At 59.8% G+C, this 12743-nt stretch overlaps 1 long non-coding RNA gene across 2 annotated transcripts; it reads right to left on the bottom strand.

Moving 5' to 3' along the window:
- Window positions 1-9416: 9416 nt before the first annotated feature.
- LOC121108128 lies at window positions 9417-11913 on the bottom strand. Of its 2 annotated transcripts, none has more exons than XR_005842446.1 (5): window positions 11851-11913; window positions 11722-11810; window positions 10762-10830; window positions 10099-10266; window positions 9417-9713 (listed from the first exon to the last, which is right to left on the bottom strand). It is a non-coding gene; the product is annotated as an uncharacterized LOC121108128 (long non-coding RNA). The 2 variants fall into 2 exon arrangements; XR_005842447.1 differs by lacking the exon at window positions 9417-9713 and adding an exon at window positions 9878-9909.
- Window positions 11914-12743: the final 830 nt, after the last annotated feature.

The following is a 12743-nucleotide window of genomic DNA, read 5'->3' on the forward strand; positions in this document are numbered from 1 at the left end:
CTATGGGGCACGGATCTATGGGGCAGGGAGAGCTATAGGGCACGGATTGATGGGACAGAGCTGTGGGTCCGGCTGCAGCTATAGGGCAGGGAGAGCTATGGGGCAGATCTATGGGGCAGAGCTATGGGGCAGCAGGGATCTATGGGGCAGGGAGAGCTGTGGGGCACGGATCTATGGGGCAGCACAGATCTATGGGGCAGGGAGAGCTGTGGGGCACGGATCTATGGGGCAGTACGGATCTATGGGGCAGAGCTGTGGGTCCGGCTGTACCTATAGGGCTGGTAGAGCTATGGGGCACAGATCTATGGGGCAGTATGGATATATGGGGCAGAGCTGTGGGTCCGGCTGTAGCTATAGGGCAGGGAGAGCTATGGGGCACGGATCTATGGGGCAGAGCTGTGGGGCACAGATCTATGGGGCAGCACGGATCTATGGGGCAGGGAGAGCTATGGGGCACAGATCTATGGGTCAGAGCTGTGGGGCACGGATCTATGGGGCAGCACGGATCTATGGGGCAGGGAGAGCTATGGGGCAGAGCTGTGGGTCCGGCTGTACCTATGGGGTTGGGTACAGCTATGGGGCAGGGAGAGCTATGGGGCACAGAGCTATGGGGCAGAATGTATGGGGCAGAAAGCTATGGGGCACGGATCTATGGGGCACAGATCTATGGGGCAGCACAGATCTATGGGGCAGAGCTGTGGGTCCGGCTGTACCTATAGGGTTGTGTACAGCTATGGGGCAGGGAGAGCTGTGAGGCACAGATCTATGGGGCAGCACGGAGCTATGGGGCAGAGCTGTGGGTCCGGCTGTAGCTATAGGGCAAGGAGAGCTATGGGGCACAGATCTATGGGGCAGCACGGAGCTATGGGGCAGAGCTGTGGGTCCAGCTGTAGCTATAGGGCAGGGAGAGCTATGGGGCACGGATCTATGGGGCAGAGCTGTGGGTCCGGCTGTACATATAGGGCTGGTAAAGCTATGGGGCAGGGAGAGCTATGGGGCACGGATCTATGGGGCAGAGCTGTGGGTCCGGCTGTACCTATAGGGTTGGGTACAGCTATGGGGCAGGGAGAGCTATGGGGCACAGATCTATGGGGCAGAGCTGTGGGGCACGGATCTATGGGGCAGCACGGATCTATGGGGCAGGGAGAGCTGTGGGGCACGGAGCTATGGGGCAGTACGGATCTATGGGGCAGAGCTGTGGGTCCGGCTGTAGCTATAGGGCAGGGAGAGCTATGGGGCACGGATCTATGGGGCAGAGCTGTGGGTCCGCCCGTACCTATAGGGCTGGTAAAGCTATGGGGCAGGGATCTATGGGGCAGAGCTGTGGGTCCGGCTGTACCTATAGGGTTGAGGACAGCTATGGGGCAGGGAGAGCTATGGGGCACAGATCTATGGGGCAGAGCTCTGGGGCACGGATCTATGGGGCAGCACAGATCTATGGGGCAGAGCTGTGGGTCCGGCTGTATCTATAGGGCAGGGAGAGCTATGGGGCACGGATCTATGGGGCAGGGAGAGCTGTGGGGCACGGATCTATGGGGCAGAAAGCTATGGGGCACAGATCTATGGGGCAGAGCTGAGGGTCCGGCTGTACCTATAGGGTTGGGTACAGCTATGGGGCACGGATCTATGGGGCAGGGAGAGCTATGGGGCACGGATCCATGGGGCAGAATCTATGGGGCAGCACGGATCTATGGGGCAGGGAGAACTGTGGGGCAGAGCTGTGGGTCCGGCTGTACCTATAGAGCTGTAGAGCTGTGGGGCACGGATCTGTGGGGCAGAATCTATGGGGCAGTAAGCTATGGGGCAGCACGGATCTATGGGGCAGTACGGAGCTATGGGGCAGAGCTGTGGGTCCGGCTGTAGCTATAGGGCTCGTACAGCTATGGGGCAGGGAGAGCTGTGGGGCACGGATCTATGGGGCAGAATCTATGGGGCAGCACGGATCTATGGGGCAGCACAGATCTATGGGGCAGGGAGAGCTGTGGGGCAGAGCTGTGGGTCCGGCTGTACCTATAGGGTTGAGTACAGCTATGGGGCAGGGAGAGCTATGGGGCACGGATCTATGGGGCAGAGCTGTGGGTCCGGCTGTACCTATAGGGCTGGTACAGCTATGGGGCAGGGAGAGCTGTGGGGCACGGATCTATGGGGCAGAATCTATGGGGCAGCACGGATCTATGGCACAGCACAGATCTATGGGGCAGGGAGAGCTGTGGGGCAGAGCTGTGGGTCCGGCTGTATCTATAGGGTTGTGGAGTTGTGGGGCACGGATCTATGGGGCACGAATCTGTGGGGCAGAATCTATGGGGCAGAAAGCTATGGGGCACGGATCTATGGGGCAGAGCTGTGGGTCCGGCTGTACCTATAGGGTTGGGTACAGCTATGGGGCACCGATCTATGGGGCAAGGAGAGCTGTGGGGCAGGGATCTATGGGGCAGAGCTGTGGGTCCGGCTGTACCTATAGGGTTGGGTACAGCTATGGGGCACAGATCTATGGGGCAAGGAGAGCTGTGGGGCACGGATCTATGGGGCAGGGAGAGCTATGGGGCAGGGATCTATGGGGCAGAGCTGTGGGTCCGGCTGTAGCTATAGGGTTGTAGAGCTATGGGGCACGGATCTATGGGGCAGAAAGCTATGGGGCAGAAAGCTATGGGGCAGGGAGAGCTGTGGGGCAGAGCTGTAGGTCCGGCTGTACCTGTAGGGTTGAGTACAGCTATGGGGCAGGGAGAGCTATGGGGCAGAATCTATGGGGCAGAATCTATGGGGCAGAAAACTATGGGGCACGGATCTATGGGGCTGGGAGAGCTGTGGGGCAGAGCTGTGGGTCCGGCTGTAGCTATAGGGCTGGGTACAGCTATGGGGCACAGATCTATGGGGCAGGGAGAGCTATGGGGCAGGGATCTATGGGGCAGAGCTGTGGGTCCGGCTGTAGCTATGGGGCAGGGAGAGCTATCGGGCAGGGAGAGCTATGGGGCAGAATGTATGGGGCAGAAATATGTGGGGCAGGGAGGGGTGTGGGGCACGGATCTATGGGGCAGAGCTGTGGGTCCGGCTGTACCTATAGGGTTGGGTACAGCTATGGGGCAGGGAGAGCTATGGGGCAGAATCTATGAGGCAGAAAGCTATGGGGCACGGATCTATGGGGCAGAGCTGTGGGTCCGGCTGTAGCTATAGGGTTGGGTACAGCTATGGGGCAGGGAGAGCTGTGGGGCACGGATCTATGGGGCAGAAAGCTATGGGGCACGGATCTATGGGGCAGAGCTGTGGGGCAGAGCTGTGGGTCCGGCTGTACCTATAGGGTTGGGTACAGCTATGGGGCAGAGAGAACTATGGGGCACGGATCTATGGGGCAGAATCTATGGGGCAGAAAGCTATGGGGCACGGATCTATGGGGCACGGATCTATGGGGCAGGGAGAGCTGTGGGGCAGAGCTGTGGGTCCGGCTGTAGCTATAGGGTTGGGTACAGCTATTGGGCACAGATCTATGGGGCAGGGAGAGCTATGGGGCAGGGATCTATGGGGCAGAGCTGTGGGTCCGGCTGTACCTATAGGGCAGGGAGAGCTATGGGGCAGGAGAGCTGTGGGGCACGGATCTATGGGGCAGAAAGCTATGGGGCACGGATCTATCGGGCAGAGCTATGGGGCAGCACGGACCTATGGGGCAGAGCTGTGGGGCAGAGCTGTGGGTCCGGCTGTAGCTATAGGGTTGGGTACAGCTATGGGGCAGGGAGAGCTATGGGGCAGAATCTATGGGGCAGAAATCTGTGGGGCCGGGAGAGCTGTGGGGCAGAGCTGTGGGTCCGGCTGTACATATAGGGCTGGTAGAGCTATGGGGCACGGATCTATGGGGCAGGGAGAGCTGTGGGGCACGGATCTATGGGGCAGAGCTGTGGGGCAGAGCTGTGGGTCCGGCTGTAGCTATAGGGCTGGTAGAGCTATGGGGCAGGAGAGAGAATTCTATGGGGCAGGAGACCATAATCTATGGGGCTGAAGGTCACTATGGGGCAGAATAACGATATATGTGGGGCAGGGGACAGAAATCTATGGGGCAGGAGTTCTCTATGGGGCAGGAGAGCGAAATCTATGGGGCAGGGGACAGAAATATATGGGGCAGGCGAGATCTATGGGGCAGGAGTCCAAAATCTATGGGGCCGGAGGTCTCTATGGGGCAGGAGCCCAAAATCTATGGGGCCGGAGGTCTCTATGGGGCAGGAGCCCAAAATCTATGGGGCAGGAGGTCTCTATGGGTCTCTATGGGGCAGGAGCCCGAATTCTATGGGGCAGGAGGTCTCTATGGGTCAGGAGCCGCAAATCTATGGGGCAGGAGGTCTCTATGGGGCAGGAGAGCGAAATCTATGGGGCAGGGGACAGAAATCTATGGGGCAGGAGGTCTCTATGGGGCAGGAGAGCGAAATCTATGGGGCAGGAGAGAGAAATCCATGGGGCAGGAGAGATCTATGGGTTCGGAGACTAAAATCTATGGGGCAGGAGGTCGCTATGGGGCAGAAGAGCGATCTATGGGGCAGGAGAGAGAAATCTGTGGGTCAGGAGGTCGCTATGGGGCAGGAGACTGCAATCTATGGGGCCGGAGGTCTCTATGGGGCAGGAGTCCACAATCTATGGGGCAGGAGGTCTCTATGGGTCTCTATGGGGCAGGAGCCCGAAATCTATGGGGCAGGAGATCTCTATGGGTCAGGAGCCCCAAATCTATGGGGCAGGAGGTCTCTATGGGTCTCTATGGGTCTCTATGGGGCAGGAGATGTCCCTCTATGGGTCTCTATGGGTCTCTATGGGTCTCTATGGGGCAGGAGCCCAATATCTATGGGCCAAGCCTAACCCCCCCCCCTCTCCACCCCACAGCGAGCCCCACATCTCCCCCCCGCCTGTACCCTCTATCCGCCTGTTGCTCGGACTCGGCTGTCCCCCCGGCCGTGGGCTGCCTGTTGTCTTCTGTGGGGCACGAGGGATCTATGGGGCTCTATGGGGCTCTATGGGTCTCTATGGGTCTCTATGGGGCAGGAGATGTCCATCTATGGGTCTCTATGTGTCCCTAAGTGTCTCTATGGGTCAATCTATGGGTCTCTATGGGTCTCTATGGGGCTCTATGGGGCAGGAGCCTGGTCTCTATGGGTCTCTATGGGTCTCTATGGGGCAGGAGCCCCAAATCCATGAGGCAGGAGGTCTCTATGGGTCTCTATGGGGCAAGAGACTCATCTCTATGGGTCTCTATGGGTCTCTATGGGTCTCTATGGGTCTCTATGGGTCTCTATGCGTCTCAATGGCTCTCTATGGGGCAGGAGATGTCCATCTATGGGTCTCTATGGGTCTCTATGGGGCAAGAGACTCATCTCTATGGGTCTCTATGGGGCAGGAGCCCCAAATCTATGCGTCTCTATGGGGCTCTATGGGTCTCTATGGGTCTCTATGGGTCAAGAGACTCATCTCTATGGGTCTCTATGGGGCAGGAGATGTCCATCTATGGGTCTCTATGGGTCTCTATGGGGCAAGAGACTGATCTCTATGGGTCTCTATGGGGCTCTATGGGTCTCTATGGGTCTCTATGGGGCAGGAGACTGCAATCTATGGGTCTCTATGGGTCTCTATGGGTCTCTATGCGTCTCAATGGCTCTCTATGGGGCAGGAGATGTCCATCTATGAGTCTCTATGGGTCAAGAGACTCATCTCTATGGGTCTCTATGGGTATCTATGGGTCTCTATGGGGCAGGAGATGTCCATCTATGGGTCTCTATGGGTCTCTATGGGGCTCTATGGGTCTCTATGGGTCTCTATGGGTCTCTATGGGTCAAGAGACTCATCTCTATGGGTCTCTATGGGGCTCTATGGGTCTCTATGGGGCAGGAGCCCGGTCTCTATGGGTCTCAATGGCTCTCTATGGGTCTCTATGGGGAAGGAGCCCGGTCTCTATGGGTCTCAATGGCTCTCTATGGGTCTCTATGGGGCAGGAGCCCGGTCTCTATGGGTCTCAATGGCTCTCTATGGGTCTCTATGGGGCAAGAGACTCATCTCTATGGGTCTCTATGGGTCTCAATGGCTCTCTATGGGTCTCTATGGGGCAAGAGACTCATCTCTATGGGTCTCTATGGGTCTCAATGGCTCTCTATGGGGCTCTATGGGTCTCAATGGAGTCAAGCCTAACCCCCCCCCCTCTCCACCCCACAGCGAGCCCCACATCTCCCCCCCGCCTGTACCCATTGTCCGCCTGTTGCTCGGACTCGGCTGTCCCCCCGGCCGTGGGCTGCCTGTTGTCTTCTGTGGGGCACGAGGGATCTATGGGGCTCTATGGGGCAGGAGCCTGGTCTCTATGGGTCTCTATGGGTCTCTATGGGTCTCTATGCGTCTCTATGGGTCAAGAGACTCATCTCTGTGGATCCCTATGGGTCTCTATGGCTCTCTATGGGGCAGGAGCCCGGTCTCTATGCGTCTCTATGGGGCTCTATGGGTCTCTATGGGGCTCTATGGGTCAAGAGACTCATCTCTATGGGTCTCTATGAGTCTCTATGGCCCTCTATGGCTCTCTATGGGGCAGGAGCCTGGTCTCTGGGTCTCTATGGGTCTCTATGGGTCAAGAGACTCATCTCTATGGGTCTCTATGGGGCAGGAGCCCCAAATCTATAGGTCTCTATGGGTCTCTATGGGGCAGGAGCCTGATCTCTATGGGTCTCTATGGGTCTCTATGGGTCTCTATGTGTCTCTATGCGTCTCAATGGCTCTCTATGGGTCTCTATGGGGCAGGAGATGTCCATCTATGGGTCTCTATGGGTCTCTATGGCTCTCTATGGGGCAGGAGCCCCAAATCTATGGGTCTCTATGGGTGTCTATGGGGCAAGAGACTCATCTCTGTGGATCCCTATGGGTCTCTATGGGTCTCTATGGGTCTCTATGGGGCAGGAGACTCATCTCTATGGGTCTCTATGGGTCTCTATGGGGCAGGAGCCTGGTCTCTATGGGTCTCAATGGCTCTCTATGGGTCTCTATGGGGCAGGAGCCCGGTCTCTATGCGTCTCTATGGGTCTCTATGGGTCTCTATGGGGCAGGAGATGTCCATCTATGGGTCTCTATGGATCTCTATGGGGCCAAGCCTAACCTTCTACTCCCCCTCCACCCCACAGCGAGCCCCACATCGCCCCCCCGCCTGTACCCTCTATCCGCCTGTTGTTCTGACTCGGCTGTCCCCCCGGCCGTGGGCTGCCTGTTGTCTTCTGTGGGGCACGAGGGATCTATGGGGCTCTATGGGGCTCTATGGGTCTCTATGGGGCAAGAGACTCATCTCTATGGATCCCTATGGGTCTCTATGGGTCTCTATGGGGCAGGAGCCCGGTCTCTATGCGTCTCTATGGGTCTCTATGGGTCTCTATGGGTCTCTATGGGGCAGGAGCCCGGTCTCTATGCGTCTCTATGGGGCTCTATGGGTCTCTATGGGTCTCTATAGGTCTCTATGGGGCAGGAGACTGCAATCTATGGGTCTCTATGGGGCTCTATGGGTCTCTATGGGTCAAGAGACTTCAATCTATGGGTCAAGAGACTCGTCTCTATGGGTCTCTATGGGTCTCTATGGGTCTCTATGGGGCAAGAGACTCATCTCTATGGGTCTCTATGGGTCTCTATGGGTCTCTATGGGTCAAGAGACTCATCTCTGTGGATCCCTATGGGTCTCTATGGGTCTCTATGGGTCTCTATGGGTCAAGAGACTCATCTCTATGGGTCTCTATGGGGCAGGAGCCCCAAATCTATGGGTCTCTATGTGTCTCTGTGGGTCTCTATGCGTCTCGATGGGTCTCTATGGGGCAGGAGATATCCATCTATGAGTCTCTATGGGTCAAGAGACTCATCTCTATGGGTCTCTATGGGTCTCTATGGGTCTCTATGGGGCAGGAGCCCGGTCTCTATGCGTCTCTATGGGTCTCTATGGGTCTCTATGGGTCATGAGACTCATCTCTATGGGTCTCTATGGCTCTCTATGGGTCTCTATGGGTCTCTATGGGTCAAGAGACTGATCCCTATGGGTCTCTATGGGTCTCTATGGGTCTCTATGGGTCAAGAGACTTCAATGTATGGGTCAGGAGCCCAATCTCTATGGGTCTCTATGGGTCTCTATGGGTCTCTATGGGTCTCAATGGCTCTCTATGGGTCTCTATGGGGCTCTATGGGGCTCTATGGGGCTCTATGGATCCCTATGGGGCCAAGCCTAACCCCCCCCCCCCCTTCTCCCACCCCACAGCGAGCCCCACATCGCCCCCCCGATTGTACCCTCTATCCGCCTGTTGTTCCGACTCGGCTGTCCCGCCGGCCGTGGGCTGCCTGTTGTCCCCTTCGTCCGCCGGCGGCATCTCCTGGGAGGGCTCCGGAGGTACGGCGGTGACCGGCAGAGTTTCGGGGACCCCCGTGAAGCTCAGCTTCGTCCGCCTCAGCCCCGGCGAGAAGAGGAAAAGCTTCGTCTGCAGCGCCGCCCCCGGGGGGGCGCTGCTCAAAAAGGAGGTGCAGGGTAAGAGTGCGGGGGGGGGGTTATGGGGGGTTGGAGGACTCGGGGGGGGGGGTGGAGGACTCGGGGGGGGGGTTGGAGGACTCGGGGGGGGGGTTGGAGGACTCGGGGTGGTCCTCCTGTGGGGGTAAGGGGGGGTTTGGGGGAGGGTTGGAGGTCCTCCTGTGGGGTTTGGGGGGGGTTGGAGGACTCGGGGAGGTCCTCCTGTGGGGCTGAGAGGGGTTGGAGGACTCGGGGAGGTCCTCCTGTGGGGTTTGGGGGGGGGTTGGAGGACTCGGGGGGGAGTTGGAGGACTCGGGGAGGTCCTCCTGTGGGGCTGAGAGGGGTTGGAGGACTCGGGGAGGTCCTCCTGTGGGGGTTGGAGGACTCGGGGAGGTCCTCCTGTGGGGGTAAGGGGGGGGTTGGGGGGGGTTTGGGGGGGTTGGAGGACTCTGGGGGGGGGGGGGAGAAGAGGAAAAGCTTCGTCTGCAGCGCCGCCCCCGGGGGGGCGCTGCTCAAAAAGGAGGTGCAGGGTAAGAGTGCGGGGGGGGGGGTTGGAGGACTCGGGGGGGGGGTTGGAGGACTCGGGGAGGTCCTCCTGTGGGGGTTGGAGGACTCGGGGAGGTCCTCCTGTGGGGCTGAGAGGGGTTGGGGGGGGGTTGGAGGTCCTCCTGTGGGGTTTGGGGGGGGTTTGGGGGGGTTGGAGGACTCGGGGAGGTCCTCCTGTGGGGCTGAGAGGAGTTGGAGGACTCGGGGAGGTCCTCCCGTGGGGGTTGGAGGACTCGGGGGGGGGGGTTGGAGGACTCGGGGAGGAGCTGGGGGGGGGTTTGGGGGGGGGTTGGAGGACTCGGGGAGGTCCTCCTGTGGGGCTGAGAGGGGTTGAGAGGGGTTGGAGGACTCGGGGAGGTCCTCCTGTGGGGCTGGGAGGAGTTGGGGGTGGGGTTATGGGGTGTTGGAGGACTTGGGGGAAGTCCTCCTGTGGGGCAGGATGACCTCGTAAGTCAGTCCTCCAATGGAGATCTATGGGGCTGGAGGACCTCCAGTCAGGATCTATGGGGCAGGAGGACCTCCAATGGGGCTGGAGGACCCCGATTGGCAATGTGTGGGGCAGGAGGACCTCCAGTGGGGCTGGAGGACCCCAAGTCAGGATCTATGGGGCAGGAGGACCTCCAATGGGGCTGGAGGACCTCCAATGGGTCTGGAGGACCCCAAGTCAGGATCTATGGGGCAGGAGGACCTCCAATGGATCTGGAGGACCCCAAGCTGGTTTGTATGGGGCAGGAGGTCCTCCAACACCCCTCTAACAACACCCTTCTCTCTCTCTCCCTCCATACAGTCTGCCGGGTAGATCCCGTACCGCCTGTAGCCCCGGAGGTGCAGGTCCTCCACGCCTCCTCCTGCACCCCAAGCCAGGTTCTATGGGGCAGGAGGACCTCCAATGGGTCTGGAGGACCCCAAGTCAGGGTCTAGAGGTCATCTATGGGGCAGGAGGACCTCCAAAGGGGCTGGAGGACCTCAAGTCGGGATCTAGGAGTCAGGAGGTCCTCCAACAGGCGGGAGGACCTCCGATGGGTCTGGTGGACCTCCAGTGGGTCTGGAGGACCTCCAACAGGCGGGAGGACCTCCAACGGCTCTGGAGGACCTCCAATGGGTCTGGAGGACCTCCAACAGGCGGGAGGACCTCCGATGGGTCTGGAGGACCTCCAACGGGTCTGGAGGACCCCAAGTCAGGATCTATGGGCCTAGAGGACATCTATGGGGCAGGAGGACCTCCAACGGGTCTGGAGGACCTCCAACAGGCGGGAGGACCTCCAATGGATCTGGAGGACCCCAAGTCAGGGTCTAGAGGACATCTATGGGGCAGGAGGACCTCCAACGGGGCTGGAGGACCTCCGATGGGTCTGGAGGACCTCCAACAGGCGGGAGGACCTCCGATGGGTCTGGAGGACCTCCAACGGGTCTGGAGGACCCCAAGTCAGGTTCTATGGGGCAGGAGGACCTCCAACGGGTCTGGAGGACCTCCAATGGATCTGGAGGACCTCCAACGGGCGGGAGGACCTCCGATGGGTCTGGAGGACCTCCAATGGATCTGGAGGACCCCAAGTCAGGTTCTATGGGGCAGGAGGACCTCCAACGGCTCTGGAGGACCTCCAACGGGCGGGAGGACCTCCGACGGGTCTGGAGGACCTCCAGTGGGTCTGGAGGACCTCCAACAGGCGGGAGGACCTCCAACGGGCGGGAGGACCTCCGATGGGTCTGGAGGACCTCCAACGGGTCTGGAGGACCCCAAGTCAGGTTCTATGGGGCAGGAGGACCTCCAACGGGTCTGGAGGACCTCCAACAGGCGGGAGGACCTCCGATGGGTCTGGAGGACCTCCAGTGGGTCTGGAGGACCTCCAACAGCCCTGGAGGACCTCCAATGGATCTGGAGGACCTCCGATGGGTCTGGAGGACCTCCAACGGGTCTGGAGGACCCCAAGTCAGGTTCTATGGGGCAGAAGGTCCTCCAACAGCCCTCCAAGTCCTCCAACACCCCTCTAACAACCCCTCTGTCTCTCTCTCTCCCCCCATACAGTCTGCCGGGTAGATTCCCCACTGCGTGTAGCCCCGGAGGTGCAGGTCCTCCACGCCTCCTCCTGCACCCCGAGCCGGGTTCTATGGGGCAGGAGGTCCTCCAACACCCCTCTAACAACACCCTTCTCTCTCTCTCCCCCCATACAGTCTGCCATGCACCACCCGTACCGCCTGTACCCCCGGAGGTGCAGGTCCTCCACGCCTCCTCCTGCACCCCAAGCCGGGTTCTATGGGGCAGGAGGACCTCCAAAGTGGCTGGAGGACCTCCAATGGGTCTGGAGGACCCCAAGTCAGGGTCTAGAGGACATCTATGGGGCTGGAGGACCTCTAACAGCCCTCGAAGTCCTCCAACACCCCTCTAACAACGCCCTTCTCTCTCTCTCCCCCCATACAGTCTGCCAAGCACCAGTCTCACCGCCTGTAGCCCCGGAGGTGCAGGTCCTCCACGCCTCCTCCTGCACCCCAAGCCGGGTTCTATGGGGCAGGAGGGCCTCCAATTGGCACCTATGGGTCTAGAGGACCTCCAATTGGCAACCTATGGGGCTGGAGGACCTCCAAAGGGGCTGGAGGACCTCAAGTCGGGATCTAGGAGTCAGGAGGTCCTCCAACAGGCGGGAGGACCTCCAATGGATCTGGAGGACCCCAAGTCAGGTTCTATGGGGCAGGAGGACCTCCAATGGGTCTGGAGGACCCCAAGTCAGGTTCTATGGGGCAGGAGGACCTCCAACGGGTCTGGAGGACCTCCAACAGGCGGGAGGACCTCCAACGGCTCTGGAGGACCTCCGATGGGTCTGGAGGACCTCCAACGGGTCTGGAGGACCCCAAGTCAGGTTCTATGGGGCAGAAGGTCCTCCAACAGCCCTCCAAGTCCTCTAACAATGCCCTTCTCTCTCTCTCCCCCCATACAGTCTGCCGAGTAGGGCCCCCACCGCCTGTACCCCCGGAGGTGCAGGTCCTCCACGCCTCCTCCTGCACCCCGAGCCAATCGGAATCGGTGGAGCTGTTGTGTTTGGTGACGGGGTTCTCCCCGGCGTCGGCGGAGGTCGAATGGTTGGTGGACGGAGTGGGGGGACTTTTGGTGGCCTCCCAAAGCCCGGCGGTCCGCAGCGGATCCACCTACAGCCTGAGCAGCCGCGTCAACGTCAGCGGCACCGATTGGAGGGAAGGGAAGAGTTACAGCTGTAGGGTGAGGCACCCCGCAACCAACACCGTGGTGGAGGATCACGTCAAGGGATGCCCGGGTAGGTTGTGGGGACGGAAGTGGGGCCGGAAGTGGGGCCGGAAGTGGGGCCGGAAGGAAGGGGGGGGGGGGGAACCCCACATGGAACCCCCAATCCCACCATCAGTGTGGCACCAAAATGGCCCCATCTCATCCTCCGGGTGTCCGACTGTAGCCCGGCCTCCTCACCCCAATGGTTGACCCCAATGGTTGACCCCATAAGTGGGCCCCAAACCCCATATGGACCCTCTCCATCGCCCCCCTATAGGGTGTCCCCCCCCATATCCCATCCGACAACCCTAAAAACCCCACATGGACCCCCCAGTCCCACCCCAAAATGGCCCCATCTCATCCTCCGGGTGTCCGACTGTAGCCCGGCCTGCTCATCCCAATGGTTGACCCCAACGGTTGACCCCACAATTGACCCCATAAGTGGGCCCAAAACCCCATATGGAACCCCCCTATAGGGTGTCC

The sequence above is a fragment of the Gallus gallus genome, chromosome 35 (genome assembly GCF_016699485.2).
Source record: "Gallus gallus isolate bGalGal1 chromosome 35, bGalGal1.mat.broiler.GRCg7b, whole genome shotgun sequence".
Classification (NCBI taxonomy): domain Eukaryota; kingdom Metazoa; phylum Chordata; class Aves; order Galliformes; family Phasianidae; genus Gallus; species Gallus gallus.